At 37.7% G+C, this 22,142-nt stretch overlaps 1 protein-coding gene across 2 annotated transcripts in view; it reads right to left on the reverse strand.

Moving 5' to 3' along the window:
* The window catches only part of Fgf14 (fibroblast growth factor 14), a 637,724-nt gene that overhangs the window by 613,835 nt on the left and 1,747 nt on the right, over nucleotides 1-22,142 (reverse strand). The window lies entirely within an intron of this gene.

Here is a 22,142-nt window from a genome sequence, read left to right on the forward strand (position 1 = left end):
CCAACTAAAGAGCATGCATGGACAGGGCCTAAGCCCCTTATACAAATGTACCAAATGTGCAGCTTGGTCTTCATGTGGATCCCACAACAATTGGAGCAGAAACTGTCTCTAACTCAGACTTTGTTGCTTGCCCCTGGATCCTTTTCCCCTAGCTGAGCTGCCTTAACTGACTTCAATGGGAAAGGATGTGCTTAGTCCTAATGACACTTGACTCCCAGGGCATGTTGGTATGCATGGGGATGAGTGGAGGCTCCCCTTCTCCTTAGAGAAGAGGAGGGAGAAATGAAAGAAGGGGATTGGGAGGGTGGGACTGGGAGGAGAGGAAGGAGGGGGCTGCTATCAGGATGTAAAGTGAATAAATACATAATGAACAAAAGTCAGTTGATTGTGTTGTAGATACAATTAACTGTTCCAAGAACCCTCTTCTGAACTCTTCTCTTTCCAGCTCTCTTCTCTGTGCTCTCATACTTTTCAAAAATCCTCACTGGTCGTTCTGCCCTATTTTGTGTAGCACAAACTCTCTTCTAAGTAGATGACATACAATTGCCTAGTCTAGCACTCTCTTAGAATTTATCTTCTCTTCATAACCTTTCCTGGAAAAACAATACTATAGAAATCTAGTAAGTAAATCAGTTCAGTAGTCAAAAAAGTAATAAATTCCTTCTTAGAATTAAACTTAATAGTGAGAAACTGGGAGTTAGACAAACTCCCTGATAGCCACATAATAATAGGAACCATTGCTAAGTAATAAAGGTAGTGATTTTTCCAAGATAGCTAGTTTTTTCCTCAACTTCCTGCCAGAGTTTTGTCTCCCACCATCTGTGACCTCCCACACCTGCCTGTTTATGCACCAATACATCAATTCAACAAGTTCTTCTGGCCTGATTAGGACTCATCACACAGCAGCAGTTCTGGGCAAACCAATCATCTTAGCTGTCTTCAAGTTGACCTGCCCTAAATTAGGAGACAAAAACTCTTCAGAGACTTTAAAACCCCCAGCTCTGGATAAGAGGCTGGATGTTTTGACTTCCTGAGTCATCCCTCTGCTTCACAGAGGGTCTCTCTGTCTATTTGATGCATGTGTGTATTCTCTCAACCCCAATAAATGCCTTTCTAAATTGTTGATTCTGTCTGCAGTGCTTGAGATTTCTCTTGTTGTTGCCTGTTTGTCCTTCATGTTTTCCTGCCTTTTAATTCTTTCTCTAGCAGAGAAAACAAACTTAATCCAGCCTAGACTATACCAATAGACTCCAAAAACATTTATAAGATTAGACCCTAAGACAACTATTTACACTGATTAACATTTTAAATCAGACTATCTTGACATGTACCATTTAAATCATATTTTGGGGGATGAAGGTTACACACACACGTGTGTGTATGTGTATGTAGAGGTCAGAGGTCAGCCACCAGAATCATTCCTCCTATACCACCCATCTTGTTTTTTAAGAAAGACTTAGTATCTGGTCTGGAGTTCACCAATAGGCTTGGCTAGCTGGCAGAGTCTCAAGATTTAACTGTCCTCACTTCCTTACTTTGTGATTGCCAGTATACACACCATACTTGGCCTTTTGTAATATGGACTATGGTAATGAAATTCAGGTCCTCATGTTCACAAAGGCATTACTATACCAACTGAGATATCTACATAACTTTAAATCATATTAACTGACTGGTTAATTAATAGAATATCTTCCAATGATATTTCTAAAAATTGAAGCATATTGCTATATATTTAATCATCATCATCATCACCATCACCACCACCATCATCATCAATCTATTGTCATCCATAAGCAATTAGCACTCATCATGAACCCTGGGCCTCATGATGAGAAACATCCCCAGGGACCTGAAGCTAAAATGAGAATTACATTCACAAAGTCCTGTCTATCTCTTATCACAATGGAATGTTCATTAATGGATTAAGAGTTTTGCCATCCAAACTGTGAAGCAAGCAATTCAAGCTAGACTTCACACATCTACATAGCTTATCCCCACTCCCCCCAAAGGAAAAGAAATAAATAGCAGAGCCCAAAATAGTCAGGTAAGAATAAAGGAAAAAACTAAAACATATAAATAATTTAAAAAGAATTTGATGATATGAGCAACAACACTAATAGCAGGAGTTAAGCAGAAACAGGAACCACAGAAGGAAATTTAGAGGATGGCCTTGTGGGATATCAATGAGAGAAGAGGCCTTGTGAAGACTCAATGCCCCAGTGTAGGGGAATGCCAGGACAGGGAAGTGGGAGTGGGTAGGTGAGTGAGCAGGGGAAGGGGGGATGGGATGGGGGGTTTTCAGAAGGAAAATGATGGAAAGGGATAAAATTTGAAATATAAATAAAGAAAATATCTAATAAAGGAAAAAAAAGAGATCAAAGCCACAAATGAGATTCTTTCTGATCCAAAGTCAAAAGAAAACAAGAACCTCTCATATAGCAAAATAATGATTAAAGAAGATTACTTTACATGTGCTTCATTAATTTATAACTAGAACAAAAGGCATCAGAAAAAGGGAATTATCCATGAAGTTTACCTCAGTACCTGAGGTTATTTCTATTAGGCCAAAGTAATAATGGAATATGAATTATGAAGATAACAGTATAGGAAAGATATGAGTGTGTAGATACCTACTTAAAGCCTCAAAATTTGTCATTTTGGCATGCATGCATGACTAATACATATCTGGAAAGTATATGTGAAAAGAGTAGATGTATGAATATTTTAGCACATATATTTGACAATGTTCTTTAAAAGGTCAGAAACAATATTAGAAAAACTATCTGCTTTCAGCAAGTCCACTAGGACCAACAAAACATAGGTGAAAAAACAGTTAAGCCTAAAAAGTACAAAATGAAATTCAGTGAAAGAACATGAATTTTCTTAAGCCTCTGAATATGTCTACCTTCAACCTTTGTTTGGACATTTTTATAAGCACAAGAATTTTTAAGGTAGTGAAAAAAAACTCTCTCTATATATCACAATGGTGAAGACTTTATTTGTCCAAACTCACAAAGCATATAATGCCATGAATAAACTCAGATGCAAGCATTGTACTCTGTATACTTCAATACACTTTCCTCACTTGTAACAAATGGACCACTTTGATAGAACATGTCAACATATGTGTTGGCAAAGAAAATATGAAAACTCTTTGTCCTCAGTTTTGCAGTGAGCTTAAAACTATTCTTTAAATTTTTATTTAAAAATAAATTTACTGGACAGTTGTGTGTTTCTAACATATATAAAGCTTTTGTTACAACCCCAGAATCAAAAACAAGTCATTAGAAATAATTTTATTTTCTATTGTCATTTACTTACGATAGCACTAATTGCATATAAAAGACTTTAAAATATTAATTTAATGCTAATTTTAGCATAAGCCTCATTCTTATAGGAGAACACAAGAAAGAAACTAACATTATAGTAACTGACAAGGAAATAGTGAGAAAAAAGCTAGTAAATAAGGATCTACATGCTAGGTTCTATGTATACATATTCTCTGCTGATGCCTGTAAATAGGTAAAATAGTATTTACTCTCTCTCTCCTACCAAAAGCAAAACAAACAAAAAGGACCCTGAGACACAGACAAATCACAAATAGAATTTTAAACCTTTACTCCAAAGGCTGGTTTTATCAATGAGAGTAAGAGGGATAAAATTTAATTTTTGAAACGCATACTATCCAACAATAGTTATCTAAAGAAGGTATTTAGTGACCCAAAAAGAGGGTCTGACCACACTAACCCATGTAGATCAAGAGGGCTGGGGACACTTGGGCAAGTACAAGACAAAGGATATACAGCATTAATGTAGGAGTTGCTCCAAAAGACTTATCTTTAGCATGGGAAAAAGAAAGTGCTGAATCTTTTATCTGTTCTACAGCACATTTTCTGTTAATACAAAGACAAATTTCAGATTTTTTTTTTGCTTCTGCACACACTTTAATCAGATTTATTTACCACGATGTAACTGTTTACATTTCTATTCTGTATTATCACTTACAAATAGGATCCCGTCCCCAATCTCCCCCACTCCCCAGAGTGAAATTATCTGACCACCCCTGGCTTTATACTGAGACCCTCTTTCTACATTCTGTGAAAAGTTATAGCCTTCAGGGGTGGCCTAGGGACTAATAATTTAAATAGTTAATTGCTTTTCTTCATTTCTCATGCCCCCCACCCCACCCCCAGTTTATGAATTAGGTCCAACTTTTAATAAATATTTCTAATTTGGTCTCTGCTTTTAAAGTTCTGACTTTTGTTTTTTGAGTTTATTATCACCCAAATTCTAGTGGTTCCTTTTGTAAACCTGCATTTTTCAGTAGATATAAAATACCTCCCTGCCCCCCTTAAAGTTCCAGGAGTGAGTACTCTGTTTACATCCTTGTTCCATTATGGTTGGTTTAAGTTTCTCTGGACATGGTAGTGTTTTATCCTTCAGTATTATATCAGAATCAACAAATCAATTATTAAATTATTTGTTTGGCCTTCCAGCTCTGCCTAAAAGTGTATGTTGGACATATGTAAAGAAATCTAGACTATTATTTTCAAGAAAATCAAATATACCTTATAAATTATGCAAACCCACTCAGTGTTAGGAAAGTTGCCACAGGAAAAATAGAATTAGAAAGAAGAGGTACCCCTTGCTTGCTTCTCTGCACTTAGATAATGTGGAATCTCTCTCTCTCTCTCACTCTCTCTCTCTCTCTCTCTCAAACACACACACATACACACACATGCAATTTTCAAATTATGCACTCCATGTTTCTTGATGCTAAATGCACACAGATTAACACAAAGATAAAAACAACATATGAACATACTCATCTAATCCACACCATTCTAAAATTTGGGAGGAATGTTCCTTTGTTAAATTGGGATGTCAAGCTTATACTTTTAATCTTGTCAATCAGACAGCTAAGACAGGAAAATTCTGAATTCGAGGCTAGATTATAAAGTGCCTTCTAAGACAAACCAAGCTATAGAGTGAGATCTTGTCAGGAAGAAAAAAACAAAAGCAGGGTCAGGTGAGTGAATAAATCAGAACAATCGAGTGAAAGTCATCTAACACCATTATACTCTTCTTTAGGGATGTAATAGAAGAGAAAAAATTTAATATCATAAAACAAGAACTCTACCTTGGAGAGCTCATTTGCCAACCCCTTAAGAAAATCAAACTAAGATCAGTGAGGCCTCTCACAGCTTTATCTATCTCCCATCCCATTTGAATATTTCACTGATGTTGGGGCTTTGAATTAAGTACTACGGCTCAAACAAGGTTAAATGTCCCTTCTCTTAATCCCTAGAGCATAGCCAAGGCAACCGAGTATTTTTATATATAATACAAAAGAAATCAATATATAATAACCCAGGACATTTGCATCATTCATCAACTGATGGTGCTTGAGACTGTCCACTTGCTTTCAGAAGGGTCTTTCTAGAAATGACACAGCTTTGATCTCATGCATAGTAGTGGATTTTTTTTTTCTATTCACAGTAACCTAGCAGAAGATGTGATTCTCTTAAAACTTAGATAACATTTCATATCAAGGAATATATATGTCTTGCATGTCATAATTAATAAGAAATTAAGATAAATTTAAATACAGAAATTGCAATTTATATATCATTGAATCTTGACCTTTGTGGCTTAACCTTTAAAACTAGAAAAATTAACTGTAAATATGATATCCTATTATCAATATACTAATGAAATGCCAATTCCTTAAAAACAAACATAAGCATCAGAGCAATTTTGAATCATAGATATGGCTATAAAAAATATTTATTCCTGTTTACTTGCTACAAATAGTCTAAGTGATATAGTCTTGGTGTTTATGTTATCTCAAAATTCTAATTCCCAATGCAGTAGTAGGAAGAGGTGGAACTTTTAGGAGATGATCAGATCATGTGCCTCCAAGACATGTACCCTTATAAAAGAAACTGATCTTTCCTTATATCATGTGACAATACAGCCAAAAAGGTTTCATCTCTAAATCCTAGATAAAGCCTTCTCAAGACGATGCACCTTTAACATTTTCAAACTTGGATGTTTTTCACTTGTAGAGCTCTGAGAAATGAATTTTTGTTGTTTATAAACACCTAGTCTAAGGTATTCTTTTTTTATTAGATATTTTCTTCATTTGCTTTTCAAATGCTATCCCCTTTCCTAGTTTCCTCTCCTAAAGTTCCCTATACCCTCCCCCTTCCCTGCTCCCCAACCCACCCACTCCCTCTTCCTGGCCCTGGCATTCCCCTGTACTGGGGCATATAACCCTCTCTTCCCAATGATGGCCAACTAGGCCATCCTCTGCTACATATGCAACTAGAGACACAAGCTCTGGGGGGGGGGGGGGGGTAGGTTACTGGTTAAGGAAAGACCATCCAGAGACTGCCCCACCCAGGAATCCATCCCATAAACAACCACAAAACCCAAACACTATTGCATATGCCAGCAAGATTTTGCTGACAGGATCCTGATATAGCTCTCTCTTGTGAGGCTATGCCAGTGCCTGGCAAATACAGAAGTAGATGCTCACAGTCATCTATTTGATGGAACATAGGGCCCTCAATGAAGGAGCTAGAGAAAGTACCCAGGGAGCTAAAAGGGTCTGCAACCCTATAGGAGGAACAACAAAATGAACCAACCAGTCTAAGGTATTCTTATAGAACCTTGAATGAACTTAAGCATGTGTTATTTGATTTCTTAAAAATGCTTGCACACTTCATGTGGCTATTAATGTTAGATGTTCTTTTGAAGTAAGCTATAGTAAAGTAGACATGCATTTCCATAAAAAGTGTTCACAGTGTCTCTACTGTAGGTACATTAGACATATTATTTTTTTATTTGAAATACTGAGACATTGTTAGATCATTTTTTGATAAAATTAGTTAAAATTGGTTTTAGAAATAAAGAAAAAAATGCTTTGGTTTATATCATCTAGGAATAAGATTTCCAAATATTATTGCAATTTTTTTCAAACAGTCCTTAAACAAATGAATGCTAACATGTAAAAGAAATGTTTTCATAATTCATCCTATTTGCAAAAATTTACTCACAACGGATCCTAGACTTAAATGTAAAGCTTACACATCTCCAAAGCAAATTTAGAGCTAAAGCTTTGTAAATTGAAGTTAGGAAATGGTTTCTTAGGTATAAATACCATATGTTTAATAGCATATAAATGAGTAATAAAAATTGATAAATTAAACCTCACTAAATTAAAATGCTTTAAAGGACATCACTAAAAATGTGGGAATAAAATAAGCAGAAAGGAAGAAAATACTTATAAATCATAAGCCTTATAAGAAATTTGTGTCTAGGATATATAATGTACTCCTACAATTCAAAACTAAGAGAATAAATAACTCAATTTAAAATGTTAAAACATGTAAGTGGATATTTTTCCAAAGAAGATACACAAAAGGCCAATAAGAATAGTAATTAGAGAGAAACCCTGTCTCAAAAAACAAAACATAACAAAACAAACAAACAAATAAAAATGAATAGTAATTAGGAAAACACAACCAAACACCATAAAAACATACAAATTTATACTCAATAAAATGACTAAAATCAAAAAGATGGTAACAAAAGTCATCAAAGATGTAGAGGAAAAAGAATCCTCAAGTGGTGTTGTTCTAGGCAAACAAATTTCAACAACAAAAAGTTACAGAAGTAGGTCAGTGGTAGAATATATCGTGTAAGGCCCTGGTTCTATTGTCAGCATCAGTTACAATGAAGGACAGCCCCCACAGATGCCAGTCAGCTATGTGGAATATAGATCAGTTTCTGGTCACAACCTGTTTTATAACTATTTACTACCTCATTTTCCTTTAAAAATGTGCCCAGCGGCTATAGTTTGGAACTTAGTGTTTCCCAAAGGTCCCAGTAATAAAGGGTTACTCTGGAAAGAGGGAGAACTTTTTTTTTTCTTTTAAAATATTTCCTTAAAATTCACTATCAGCAAATACTTACTTTGTATATCTATTTTATTTTTATTAGATATTTTCTTTATTTACATTTCAAAGGTTACCCCTTTCCTTGTTTCTCCTCCGAAAACTCCCTATCCCATCCTTTCTCCCCCTGCACCCACTCCTGCTTCCCTGTCCTGGCATTCTCCTACATGGTAGCATCGAGCCTTCTCAGGGCCAAGGGCCTCTTCTCCCATTGATGTTCATCAAGAACATCCTCTGCTACACATATATATATATCTGTGTGTGTGTGTGTGTGTGTGTGTGTGTGTGTGTGTGTGTGCAGCTGGAGAAATGGGTCTCTCCATGTGTACTCCAGTGGCACACACTGGTAGGATTTGCTGGAGGTAGAACTTTTAAGAGGGGGTCCCTATCTCCAGTCTTTGGAAGATAATATGATTCCAACTCCTTCCTCTTTTCTAGTACATGACCTAGTACTGAAGTGAGAACTCTGTTCTACTCTCTTCTTCTGCCCCAGTCAGATGTCTCACTAAAACAATCAAGTCTGATCAGCCATGGTCTGAACACTCCAAAACAGCAAGCCAGAATAAACCTCTTCACTTAAGTTGATTGTCATTGATTATCTCAGGTATTTGTTGCGGTAGCAGAAAGTTGACGCGTGAATTTATTCTGAGATTTCAAGAGTAACCATGAGCTCTCGATTTTGCCCAAATCCATTTGTAATTTAGTCAAAAAATAGGAGTTCTTGACATTACTGTTCTTTACATGAGGTGAAGGGGAGTGGGGAAGAACAAAGGAGAAAAATCAGTTTATTCCTTCATTGCTACATAGGAAGATGCTGTCTCAAAACAAGTGCTTTAACAAAAGTAAGTTTAGAGACTTGGGACATTTTGCACAGTGCATTCTCTATCAAACTACATGTAGACCACCTAAAAGGACAAAGAATAACCAGGTGTGGTAGCACACATCCATAATGTATGCATCCAGGAGGGTGAGACAAGAATATTGTTAGTTCGGGGCTGGAGAGATGGCTCAGTGGTTAAGAGCACTGACTGCTCTTCTGAAGGTCATGAGTTCGATTCCCAGCAACCACATGGTGGCTCACAACTATCCGTAACAAGATCTGGCGCCCTCTTCTGGAGTGTCTGAAAACAGCTACAGTGTACTTACATATAATAAATAAATAAATCTTAAAAAAAAAAAAAAAAAAAGAATATTGTTAGTTCAAGACCAGCTTGAGCTACATAGTAAATCCCTGTCTTTAAAACAAAACAAAATTCAGGAATAGCTGAGAACCACAAAACTATCTAGTACAACTATTACACTGTTTTCACAGTCATAAGTTTAAGAACTGAAAGTATCAACAGTTGTACCAACCTACATCTGAGCTTTTACTTGTTGCTTTTAAATTATTGTTAATACAGACCCTGTATCAGTGGTTCTCTTGGGTAAAAGATTGTGCTGGCCAGCAGGTGGGATAAGAACACAAATGTCCAATTGAAATATCTATTATGCATTCATAACTATAAGTATATTTAAATGCTTTGTATTTCTCTGAATCTTATGAAAGTTCAAACTACAATTTAATCTGTGAGGTAAAGTAGCATGTCACTGTTCATTATGTAGTTATGTCCAGTTTTGCCATAATTCAATATAACAAGAAATAAATATACTGTATTTTTACCTGAAAATCACTTTCCTACAACTACACAATTGTATTTAAACCATTTAACAGTGTTAAAAATGTAAGAGAAGTACAAAGATTTGTCTCACATTAAAATATTAACATTTTAGTAAAAACGTTAGTAAACAGAAGCTGATATCAAGGTGCACAGAGATAGATACTACCTCAGTCTACTTTGACTACGAAGCATGAAAGAGGAAATCTATAAGTCACAGAGTTAACTGAATGACCTTAAACATCCTTACTTGGGTTCTCATGAGTCAGTGGATATCTGAGGGAATCGGTGAGGTGATAGGCACTTACTCAGATGACACAGATTAGACCATGATCTGATGTAGCATCTTTACCTGCACAAAATGCACATGGTGTTGTTGTTGTTGTTGTTGTTGTTGTTCAATTATACTTAGGTAAAAACAGTCAGGCCCTTTTCTTAATGTCTCAGTATCTGGTCCTGTGGTGTTATGCAGCTAGTTGTCTATTGCTTTCTAATTTGCAAAGAAAGTAAAATAAAAGTTTGATTCAATCACTACTCACTCACCCATCCAACAGAGAATTTGAATTTAAGTTTCATTGGCTCCAAACACATTGTTCTACCACCATCAGCACCCAAAAGGAACTTATTCTCATCCCTATATATATGTGGCCATATGCATACCAGTCTTAGAAACTCTGATTCTAGCTGTAAATCAAAGAGATTATAACTTCTAATTTAATGCCTTATTTTTTAGATACTAATAAGATTTGCTCTTTACTATAAGTTATCATTCTTAAAATATCATGTTATAAATTTTGTGCCATTTCAAACGTTAAAACAAAGATACTGATTCCCTAATACACAATTAAAATTTGTAACAGAAACTATAAGACAAACACTAGTTCCCAAAAGTGTATCTGTGGTAAACTGTTCCTTAATGTATGTCTCCACTAACAATAACCAGCACTATTAGAGCCAGAACAGCACCTTAAATCACTTCAGAAAAAGATGCCTGTAATGGTTAATATTGTCAGATTGATGGACTTTAGATTCACCTAAGATACACAGCTCTGTGTCTTGAACAGAGTTTCCAGAGAGGTTTAACTGAGGAGGAAAATCCACTTCAGTTAATGTGGACAACACCATCCCATAGACTAGGGTCTTGGATTAAGTAGAAATAAGAAAATAAGGAACATTAGTATTCATTCTCCTATGCTTCCTAGCTGCAGGTACAATATGTTGCACATCCTCATGTTCTTCACTATGATAACCCTCAAATGATGAGCCACAATAAACCTTTTCTCCATTAAGTTATTTCTCTTCAGATATTTCATCACTTTAATGAGAAAAGCACTAATACAATGTGCTACAAGTTGGTGAAAGGGTGGTTGTGTTCAAATAACTTGTTGGCATTTTTACTTAGTTCCCACTGAGTGTTTCAGTAAAAACATCATCTTGCAAAGAAGCAGGTACATACTAGTTCCTTTCACATTGTGAAGAATCAAACCTCCTTCTCTCTTTATTTAGAAAGCTGTCAGACCACAGATGCTGGTGAGAATGGGAAGAAAGAGGAACACTTATCCATTGCTGGTGGGATTGAAAGTTGGTACAACTACTTTGAAAATCAATCTGGTGGTTCCTCAGAAAATTGGAAATAGTTCTACCTGAAACCCAACTATACCACTATTGGGCATATACCCAAAAGATGCTCCAACATATAACAAGGACACATGCTTCCCAATTTTCATAGCAGTCTTATTTATAATAGCCAGAAGCTAGAAACAACTAGATGTCCCTCAACCAAAGAATGGGTACAGAAAGGGTAGTTCATTTACACAATGGAATACTACTAAGCTATTAAAAACAACAAGTTCATGAATTTTGTAGGCTAATGGATAGAACTAAAAAGTGTCATCCTGAGTGAGATAACTCAGACCCAAAAGGACATGTATGGTATGTACTTACTGATAAGTGGATATTAGCCTAAAAGTTCAGAATATCCACGATACAATTCACAGACCATATGAAGCTTAACGAGAAGGAAAGCCAATGTGTGGATGGAAAGAGGGAGGNGGGAGGGAGGGAGGGAGGGAGGGAGGGAGGGAGGGAGCTGAGTGGGATTGGGGAACAGAGGGAAAAAGCAGGGTCAGGATCAGGTATGGGAATAGGCAGGAGAGAAGTCCAAAGGGCCAGAAGAGTGAAGATAAATAAGTAGCAGGGGCGGGGGATGGGAAAACCACTAGAAAGTCCCAGAACCAGGGATGCAAGAGGCTCCTAGGACCCAATGGAGATGACTTTAGCCAAAATACCCAACAGCAGGGAGATAGAACCTGAAGAGACCACCTCCAGTAAATAGGAATGTTCCCAGTTGAGGGATGGGTCCCATCCACTTATCTCAAAATCTTTAGCCCAGAATTGTTCCTGTCTAACGGAAATGTAGGGACAAAAAGTGGAGCAGAGACTGAAGGAAAAGCCATCCAGAGACTGCCCCACCTTGGGATCCAACCCATTTGCAGACACCAAACCCAGACACTATTGCTGATAGTGCCTGGATAGGAGCCTGGTATAGCTGTTCTTTTAGAGGCTCTGCCAGTACCTGACAAATACAGTTGCAGATACTCACAGCCAACCATCAGACTGAGCCCAGAGACCACAATGGAAGAGTGAGGGGAAGGACTGAAAAGAGCTGAAGGGGATTGCAACCCAATAGGAAGAACAATAGTATCAACCAACTGGACCCCCCCCTCAAAGCTCCCAGGGACTAAACCACCAACCAAAGAATATACATGGATAGGTCCAGGCTCTAGCAGATTGCCTTATCTGGCATCTATGGGAAGGGAAGTCCTTGGTCCTGTTGAGGCTTGATGTCTCATCGAAGGGGGATGCTACATCAGTGAGGTAGATGTAGGTGGTGGGTAGGTAGGTGGGGGAGCACCCTCTTAGAGGGAAAGAGGGGATGGGATGGAGGGTTTGCAGAAGGGAGATGGGGAAGGGTCAACATTTGAAATGTAAATAAATAAAAAACCAATAAAATAAATATAAAATATAAACCAAAAATTATTTAAAAAAACAAATGAGAACAAAAATTAGACAAAATTTAGAGCAAAATCAAATAATTCTTGTTCATTACCTTTAGTTATAAGAAGTACAGTGGTGGAGAGGAGACCATTACTTGAGAATTATACTACCCCTTTTTCAGTTATTCTATATAGTAGTGAATTGGAGTCTTTCCCAGCCATGAAGTCCTCAGAACACATCCTACTATTTATTATAATTTTTTATTATTGTTCCTTCTGATTTGTGTTTGTTCCCTTTTGCTGACACACACATAATTTTGTTGTATTTTATTTTTAAAGCATTATCATTATGAGCCTTTCCTGCTTTTAGGATAGTAGTACAGTTAACTTTTCATAAGAGATATTATTTTGAAGGAATATGCCACCCTGTTTAATCCATTAGTACATGGTGTATTTGTGTACAGGTGTCTTCTAAGCCACTGAACATTGCTTCTACAGAACCAAAGATCATGTAGAACACCATGAGATGATAAGGACATGAATCCCAGCCTGCCTGTTTTTTCTGAGTAATAAAGTCCTTTTTATATGTCCCGGGAGTCTCCTTGTCTTGCACTAACAGCTCTGCATCCTATGATAAGATTAAAAGTTCCATACTCTTTGACGCTTTGTTGTTCCTGACAACTTATGGGTGTTAACTTTATTCTGTTCAATTAGAAAATTCCAGTTTACAAAGTAAAAGCCAAAGCTTCCCCCCTTTAAACCTACCAGTATAACAGCAAGGACACAGGGGAATCTCAAAGCATATACTGATACTCTCTGAAGAAGCCACTCTTAGCTGGAGATCTGCAGAGTAATTAACTCCTAGAACTTCTATCATTGGTTACTGTGACAACTGAGATGTTTACAGATGGAGCCAAAGTTGTCTTTGGCTACTTTTAATCCCATCTATTAGCCATTCATTTTCAACCTTTGTATCTGACCTAACACCCTTGTTACTTTTAAAACTTTTGAAATTTTTAGGTCTACTAGCTCCCACCACCCCTAAAGCTAAAAATGTTATAACATCCAAAACCTGATATCTCCACTGCCCCTGTATTTTCTAAGTGTGCTAACATGATTTTCTCGTTTTCTGTAATTATAAAAGTTAATATAATCTTTTCCACAGATGAGCAAGTTACTTGGGGTCACCAGAATCCCTGTTCTCTGACCTTGATTACTTGTTTTTGGCCAAGAAAAGATCCCTCAACTAGTTTGGATCACAGACTATGTTTTGCTTCAGAAGACGCATTGTGCCTTCTGAAAGAAACACACTATGATTTAGTGATGGGTTATTTGACTGTAACTTAAGTTAAAGACAGAGAAGTCAAAACACTTCTGAAAGAGAGAGGAAAATTTTTTCTGGAGTGATCAGTGATGATCTAAATCCTGATTAGATTTTTGGTTATGATTATAACCCACAACTGTAAAAATGCATCAATATAAATAATTTTCATTTTAATAATTTTAAAATAACTATCAAAAATGACATTAAACTCCAGGTTTCTAAAGGTTGAATTTGTAGCAGTTCATTTTAGTTTTATGTCAAGATGATTCACAAAAACAAATATGTATATATATATATATNTGTGTGTGTGTGTGTGTATATGTGTGTATGCATATATATGTATATATGTGTGTGTGTGTGTGTGTGTATATATACATACACACACACTGCCTACCATGCTCTGTAAAGAGACAGCTACAGTGTAGATACTTAAGGGCATTTGCTTTGGCGTCAAATCACTTTGGTTTGTACTCAGATTTTTTTATTTACCAGTCTGAAGACTTGTAAACTGTTTATTCTGGAGCCTCATAGTTTTTATTGTGTGTTTTCATTCTTTGGTAACTTCATATGTGTGTACAACAAAATATGATATTACTTCCCTATCTCCTGCCCCTAAATCCTATATTCTTTCATCATGTTCCCCCAACTTCATTTCTTTTTTTTTTTTTCCTCTTTCTGATAGCCTACCAAGGCTACTAAGTAAATGGGTGAAGGCACATCTACTAGAGCATGGAAAGCCTACCAATGGCCATATCTTAAAGAGTGAATGATATTCTGTCCCCAACAGCCACCAACTGCCAACTTCTCTTCATTAAATTACTTGGTCTCATACAGTTATAGAAATAGAAGATAAGCTAGAATATCCCACATTAAATTGGTTCCTGTACCCTTAAATATTTCTAGCATTCATCATCCATTTACTCAAAGTATCTCCTATATTATCACATATATTTGTCAAAACATCCTATAGTACCCCCTAAAATGTATATTTTCGTATTTTTATTTAATTTACTTTTAAAATGTCTTTCTCCTATTTAGTATCTATTATTATATATGTGATATGCAAAGATTTTTACTTCATTCAGTTACCATTGTAAATGGGAGAATATTTTTGAGCTAATAAAAAAATCTAAAAAATCTAAATATTATGAGCCATGTTAATCATAAAAGGGGACACTTTTAATATATTGGCTTCTTTCAATTCACCTAAGAGTAAAACTGTAATGCAGAATGATGGTGAATGTTAAGTGTTTAATTGGCAAGCTAAGTAAGGTCTCTTAGCAAACATAGTCTTTCTTTGCTTAATACTTATAACACCTGATGTTCAACAGGAATACAGTGAAGGAATACAAGGTTCAGACTGTTTTCATTTTAATCCCACTTAAAGAATATTGGTTTTGTTTTGGTCTTTAGACCCTTTTATTTTTGCTTTTTAGGTACAATTCAGTACTGTATTTCATATAGGAAATGTGAAGAAGAGAGATGGCGAATCCTCCTAAGCTACACTCTAGTTAAGAGACAGCTTTGTAGAAAAGGTTATGGCTCACTTCAGTGATCCACTGTAATTGCTCAGACAACAAAATGTTACAGAAGGGGGAAGACGTTTTAATTACAAGCACTTTCATTTGCATCTGGGAAGCAAAAGTACACTACATATATAAACCCAACAAGGTTTTTCACTTCCTTTTCCCTTCCTGCCAATCTGGAACAATCCATCTGAAAACCTGGCTTTTAATTGTACTACTTGGCTTCTCATACTAGCCAAAATATGTGCAAAAATGCCTGCTATTAACAAAAACTTTATATAATCATAAAAAACACTTGACTACATTATAAATCATTTTTCCATCCCTAATATTTTCCAAAAAAAGTCAAGAAAAATGAACTCATTATCCTATATAATTATTTATAGAAGTGTTTTGATTTTTACTTACAAATCTGTTAAAGTTTTTGACTTGTTACTTATTTCCTTGGATCTTCGATAGGACAGTCTGGGCTCCACAGGACAACCATGTTCCCATCCTAGAAAGAAGAGGGCAGAGTAGCTGCTCCCTAGCCCTTGCTCCCAAGTTGCTCCAGCGCCAAGATCCTGGATATTGCAGTTGCCATAGCAACCAAGGCACCCCCCCGCACCCCCCCCCCCGCAGCCGCAAAGGGGCCACTCTTGCTTTCGGGGTCAGAGGTCATCTCCGTGGCAACAGAAACTTCTCCTGTGCTGGCAGCTCCACTACATTGCTCAGCCTAGCAGAGCCCTCTAGGATGAATGTGAAAGTAACTGCCCTACCCCCTACCCCCACACACACACACACCCCACACCCCTACACACAAACCCCTTCGCAAGCCTAGGAAATATAAGACTGCTGGGCAGAAAGGAAAACCTGCCTTTGGCAACCTGTTGTGGTCACCAACTTCAGCTAGATCTCCAAAGGGTTTCCGTGCTGTGAACAGATCAGAACTACAGAGTTTTAAGACTAGGTTATGCACGGAATGTTAACAGTTTTCTAGAAGCCAAGGTCCTCTATCCAAAGCTATAGATTCTGCCAAACTATGTTGTTTCTGATACAAACTCCAAGCTTCTCATTCCAAAGACACAGTGGCCCAGCATCCTCTACCCTACTAAAGTGGTTCCCGACTAAAGGAAGCAAAATAATTTGGTGTTGGAAGTATATTGAGCCAAAAGGTTAGAAAATTACTGTCTTTTAAACTGCAAAAGAACAGAATGGAAGATGTGAGAAGGCATCATTAGAAACAGCTGCCAACTCAATGGCAAGAAAGAAAGAAAGAAAGAAAGAAAGAAAGAAAGAAAGAAAGAAAGAAAGAAAGAAAGAAAGAAAGAAAGAAAGAAAGAAAGAGAAAGACCATAAAAAAGGGTCCCAGATACTGCCTTAGAGAAAGAAATAAATCACTTGACTTCCACAAAAGAGGAACAAGAAAGAACCAAATAATAAAATTAAGCCAGTCCTGCCTCCTAGGGAACCAGGTGAGGTCTCCAGTCTTCATTTTTTATTTTAAGGGCAAGAAAGAATGCAATTAACCCTTGGCTTGGTTTTCTTAGAGAATGCTCTGGTATGAGGAATATACCACAGGTTTCAGAATTTTCAGGACTCTTCTGTAAAGTCACCCAACTGTACAAAGAGCTGAACATTGACACTGTCACCACCATTTGTGCTTCCCTACTTACATTTGTGTGTTTAGTTTTGTTTTCATCATTCAGGAAGGAAGTGAACCCTGAATGAACTTAACCAACTATCATACTAATAGGGGCACAATGCTGTGAATCAGCTTTTTAGAGCCATCAACTTTTCCCTGCAACATTTTTTCTGCCATCTCTAGCAGAAGTTTTGTCAGGAAACAGGAAATGTAGTAGTGTCTAACACCACTGTCAGTGATCTCTATAAAACAGACTCTCTGCCTTTTGACTTCCATGATTGAAAAAAAAAAATCCTAGTAGTTCTTCCTTTTGACTTCCCAATCATCCTACATCTTTGACTAAAGTAGAAGCATGATTGTGTAGCAACTGGAGAAATACACAAGAAAACATTTAGATGCAGTGGCCATTCCAAAACAGAATAGCAAAAAAACTGGAATTGCATGTAAGGAAATAAATTGAGAAATTGAACTGTCTCCCTCAGAAAATCCCCTGCTCTCCAATGCCCAGGTTTAACTCACACCTGGATCTGATGCATGGTGCATTAACTAAAGATCTAAAGAAAAATGTATAGACTAAACACTAGCAGGTAGATGAATAAGTAGATCGATCTCTGACCCACATTGACCCGAGGGTGTGGCTAAGTTGGGCTCAGTGGTGTATGTTTGTTTTTCAATCCTATGTATAATGCAATGACTGGTTTAAACTTCACAGAGGCAAAATTTGTGCCACACTGTCCAAGTGTCTCAACTGTTTCCCTCTAAGTCATAAAAAACTATTTGAAATAAATGCTTCCACTTTGATACATACACATGGTATTTATATAAAACTTATGAGTCAGTATGAATGAAGTATGACTCCAAACTGTATAAAAGAGTAAAAACATTGGTTGTTGTCCTTGTTACCATTTGTATGAAAACACAAAAGTTTCCAGTGTATGTCTTGCTAAAACGTGGAAAGCTAGATTCAAACATATAAAGTAATAGTCGACTGTGGGAAATGTGAAGCACAGTATAAAGTTAGCTTTAGCATATTCAAATAGCAATGCATCATTTGAACATCATCTACATTGTTAAAGATGAGTTTATTAAGCATTGACTTTATACTTGTTAACTTGGATGTCAACCTAAAGAAAAGAAAAAAATCCACTCTCCTAGAAATTCAGAACTTAGCCTAGCTAAAAATGCTACCTTTGATTCATAAAGTGGCACTACTCTGTATAACTCACTTTACCTCAATAACTAAAACTTTCTAGATGGAGTCCAGACACAACTCAGTTTAAAAATGTTACAAGAAGAACCTTCCACCTGTTTCCTGTTCTAGTCATGCTATCTGAATTTGATGTTTTCATTTTCTGCCCACTTGGTGTTTAGAGTTGCCAATTTCTGGCTGACCCAGCTCTGCAGGCTGAGAAGAAGGGGAAAAGGGAGAGCTTACTGGTATTTTCTTTCCAGTCTCCCTATTTTCTCACTTCAAAAGGATGTGGCACACCTATATGCAAGTAACTTTTTAAAATCTATATGTAAATGAATTGCCCTAACATACTAGGTGTTTGGTATACAGAAAACAATTAGTTAAAAAAAAATGGGTCTTAAAGATACCAATGCCAGTAAGAAACAGAAGGTACTAATGGCTGCTATCAGCCTCTCCTGGTTCTGTGGTTGAGTTAGTTACTCAGCAGATGAGGCTGAGTTCAGAAAAGGGAACACCAGAGGCAATGGGTCTATGGACTGTTCCCAGTGCACTCTGTGAAGCTATGCCTAGGTAATATACTTCCTACACATCCTCCCACCACAGATACCTGTACTTAAGAAGATTTTCACACATTATAAAGTATCTTAAAATCTGAGTTTTCCACAATTTCCAGAATTGATAAGAAGGCTTGGGGATCTAGCACATGGTATATTGGATACAGCAAGTGAAAGAGTCCCTGACTCCTTTACTGGTTTTAGGAATCTGGGCAGACAACAGTGACACAACCTTAGTAATCTGGACAAACAGTGACACAACCTTAATACTTATCAACTGTATTTATTACCTTATCACTCTGTGCTTCAAAAGCAGTGACCTAGTTTATTTCCTAAACAAGCCTGATAGACACATTGGTCATTCTAAACTATTAAACTGGTTCAAGAAAACATTACAAGCCTCCTCCAGGCCAAAAAAAAAAAAAAATCACCTTGTACTTATTATTCCTACTTAATGATTTGCCTAAAATACAGTCACCTTGCATGACTCATACTTACAGCAAAAGCTACAGCAGGTAATATTCCTTCTAAATGCACAGCTATTGCTGTGCTAGGAAAATAACAGAAAGTGGGACATTTGAGCACATATATACATCAAAATGTGTTCTCTGATAATCACTGTGCTGTAAAATACTAGGTATTTTCATGAAATTAGTAGATTTACTTTACATCCAAAAAAAGTTTAAACTATTTTGATTTTTTTAAATGTAACCCAAATGCATGCTACATGTTCTTTTCTCATTAGATTATCACATAACACAACTATAGAACAATGCAATACTATGGAGTTGATTAGTAAGTTCTGAGTTGATGAATAAATTTCACCATTAAATACACGCCTCTAAAATTCTCAGGAACCTTTATCCTAACTCTCCACAACTGTTGAGGATTTCAAAGCTGAAAATAATCAGTAAATTATTTCAAAACTTGCAAATATTGGGAAGAAAAACCAACCTAAAATCTGCCTCTGAAATATTAAGGAGGCAATGCTTTGCAACAAATTCCCTAGTGCTTGGCAGCATTCTGTCGAGCTTTTTAGTTTGAAACAAGTTAATTGTCCTCCTTGTAGATTTAAGATAACATAATAGGTGGTAGCCAATCTGTTCTTTTTGTTTTTAACAGTTAAGAGGATTTTGGTCCCTGTTTTATTTTAATTACCCAATTAAATTCTTAGCTGTACTGCTATCTTGGGATCAAAAAGTTGCAAATGATTATAGGCTTCATGTTAATAGCAGGAGAATAGACCTCACCAAGTACAATATTCAAAGGAAATGGCAGATATGGGTTTGAGTCCAGCCTTTTGAAGGTGAGCTACACAGTTTAACACACTTTTTTTTTTTTTTTGGTGGTGGTGGTGGGAAATCTACTAAGTGCTCTGACTTCCAGTTTAGACTCAAATCCCTGGCAATCTGAGCCTTAAGTATCCTATTAGAATAGTCATCTATATTGTCAGACACATCGTGGGTTAACCCCTCCACTTCACCACTCAAGTACATTAGCTGCAAAATAAATTTCTCCCTAAAATAAATAATCATTAGTTTAACAACTTCCAAAGCACTTTGGAAAGAGGAAGTTATTCTAGAGAGATGAAAGTGGATGGGAAGGGGCAAGTCTTATAATAAAAAGATATTCAATTGAGCAGGGGTGGTCAGCATTTTCAGTAAAATTATTTACAATAAAAACATAAAAGTCTTGAAAACAAGCTTACTGTTTCTCCACCTCTGAGTTATTTCTCATTCCCCAGTATTATGGAAGGGCTGAGTTTGAGGTCCCTAGACAAATGGTCAAGTCTCAAAAAAGAAAGACTTTTTACTGTTTCCCGTTCTCAGAAGAGAACTAAATCTTTTCACAGAACACAAGAAGGCTTCAAAAGGCTACTATTTTTACTGTGCGAAGTAGTAGCCCCTCCCTTGCAACTACAGCCTTTGACCTGTCCCACTTTGGGAAGTCCTGCAGACAACTATTTCATGCCCAGGCCATGAACCATTGCTGCAGATGTAGCTGGGTATTATTTGAACCAGGCATCGATGGTGTCAGGCTAGCTGCCAATGGCCAGGAGTATACCTCAGGGCTGAATCAGTAATGTCATGGTAAGTAAGATTATGCCTCAATCTGCTGTCCCTTGGACAAATCTCAGGATTTGAACATCAATTCAGAGTTAGTTGCTAAACGCTGAGTAGTTAAAGAACAGAAGAGTAAAAAGACAGGGGACAGTAATGAAAGCTGGTAGGCAAGGAGTGGATTTAGAACATATGGAGTAGGGTTGTAGGACAGAGGCAACAATTCCACTGCAGTGGGGAGCCCTCCTGGAAGCCAATAGCTGGCTCCTCCCAGAGCCTCCACAGTCCCCTAAGCGTCCCAGCTAGGGGCAACTTCCCTTGGTCTCAGCACAGTAACATCTGCCCATTTGGACACTCTGAACAACTCGCAGGCACCTTGCCTTTTGCTGCAGAAGTGGTGGCTTCCTCGACCTCCACACCCACTGCCTCTATCCCCGCCCACCCACGCTCCTCTGTTCTCCCTGCAGCCACGGACTGCAGCCCCCTCCATGAGCGTCATCCAGGCGATGCTACATTTGCTGGGTTCAGAGCCTGGGAGACAGCAGCCACTTGCTGCCCAGCCGTGGGAGTTCTGAATGCCATGGCCGGCTATAAGCTCCAGGTGTCAGGGTGGCCGCGGAGAGCTATGATCTAGTGCACCGCAGTGCTAGCTTCAGCAGTCTCCATCGCCCGCTGTCACTGCAGGACAGAGGATCCCCCGCCCCTCCAGCATAACTCCAGACACAAAAACCGCTCCAGGTCGTTTCCCACCGTATCCCAGCCAGAGGATAATGCACACTCCTGGCTGACAGCGGAAATGATTTGAGGAAAGGCTGCACCCAGGTTCCTTTGCCACAGCTGCCACCATCAGGCAGCCCTCCGGCCTGACTGCCTGAGGGTTGCTCGCCCACTTGGCTGCTCCCAAATGCCTCAGACTAGATATACACTGGAAAGTAACCCCCTGGGACCCAGCTCCCAGAATCACCTGCATTTGCATTTCTTATGTAATATACTGCAAGTTTCCCTGGTTGGAGCCCTTTGGAATAGGGCGCATGATCGCCAGGAGGCATAGGCAAGGACCCTCTCTGTTCGTCCACACACACATAGTGTGGGACCCACACGTAAGGTTTCCACGCTGGTTTTTAAAAGAAGGGACTTAAATGTCATATACTAGAGGGACTGAGCTTGTCCTCTGGGTCCTGGTTCCCCCAGGCACAAGCCCTGCTCCGGTGTTCAGTGTTCTCTGGCTGGATGTGTCAGAGGCAGAC

The sequence above is a fragment of the Mus caroli genome, chromosome 14 (genome assembly GCF_900094665.2).
Source record: "Mus caroli chromosome 14, CAROLI_EIJ_v1.1, whole genome shotgun sequence".
NCBI lineage: Eukaryota > Metazoa > Chordata > Mammalia > Rodentia > Muridae > Mus > Mus caroli.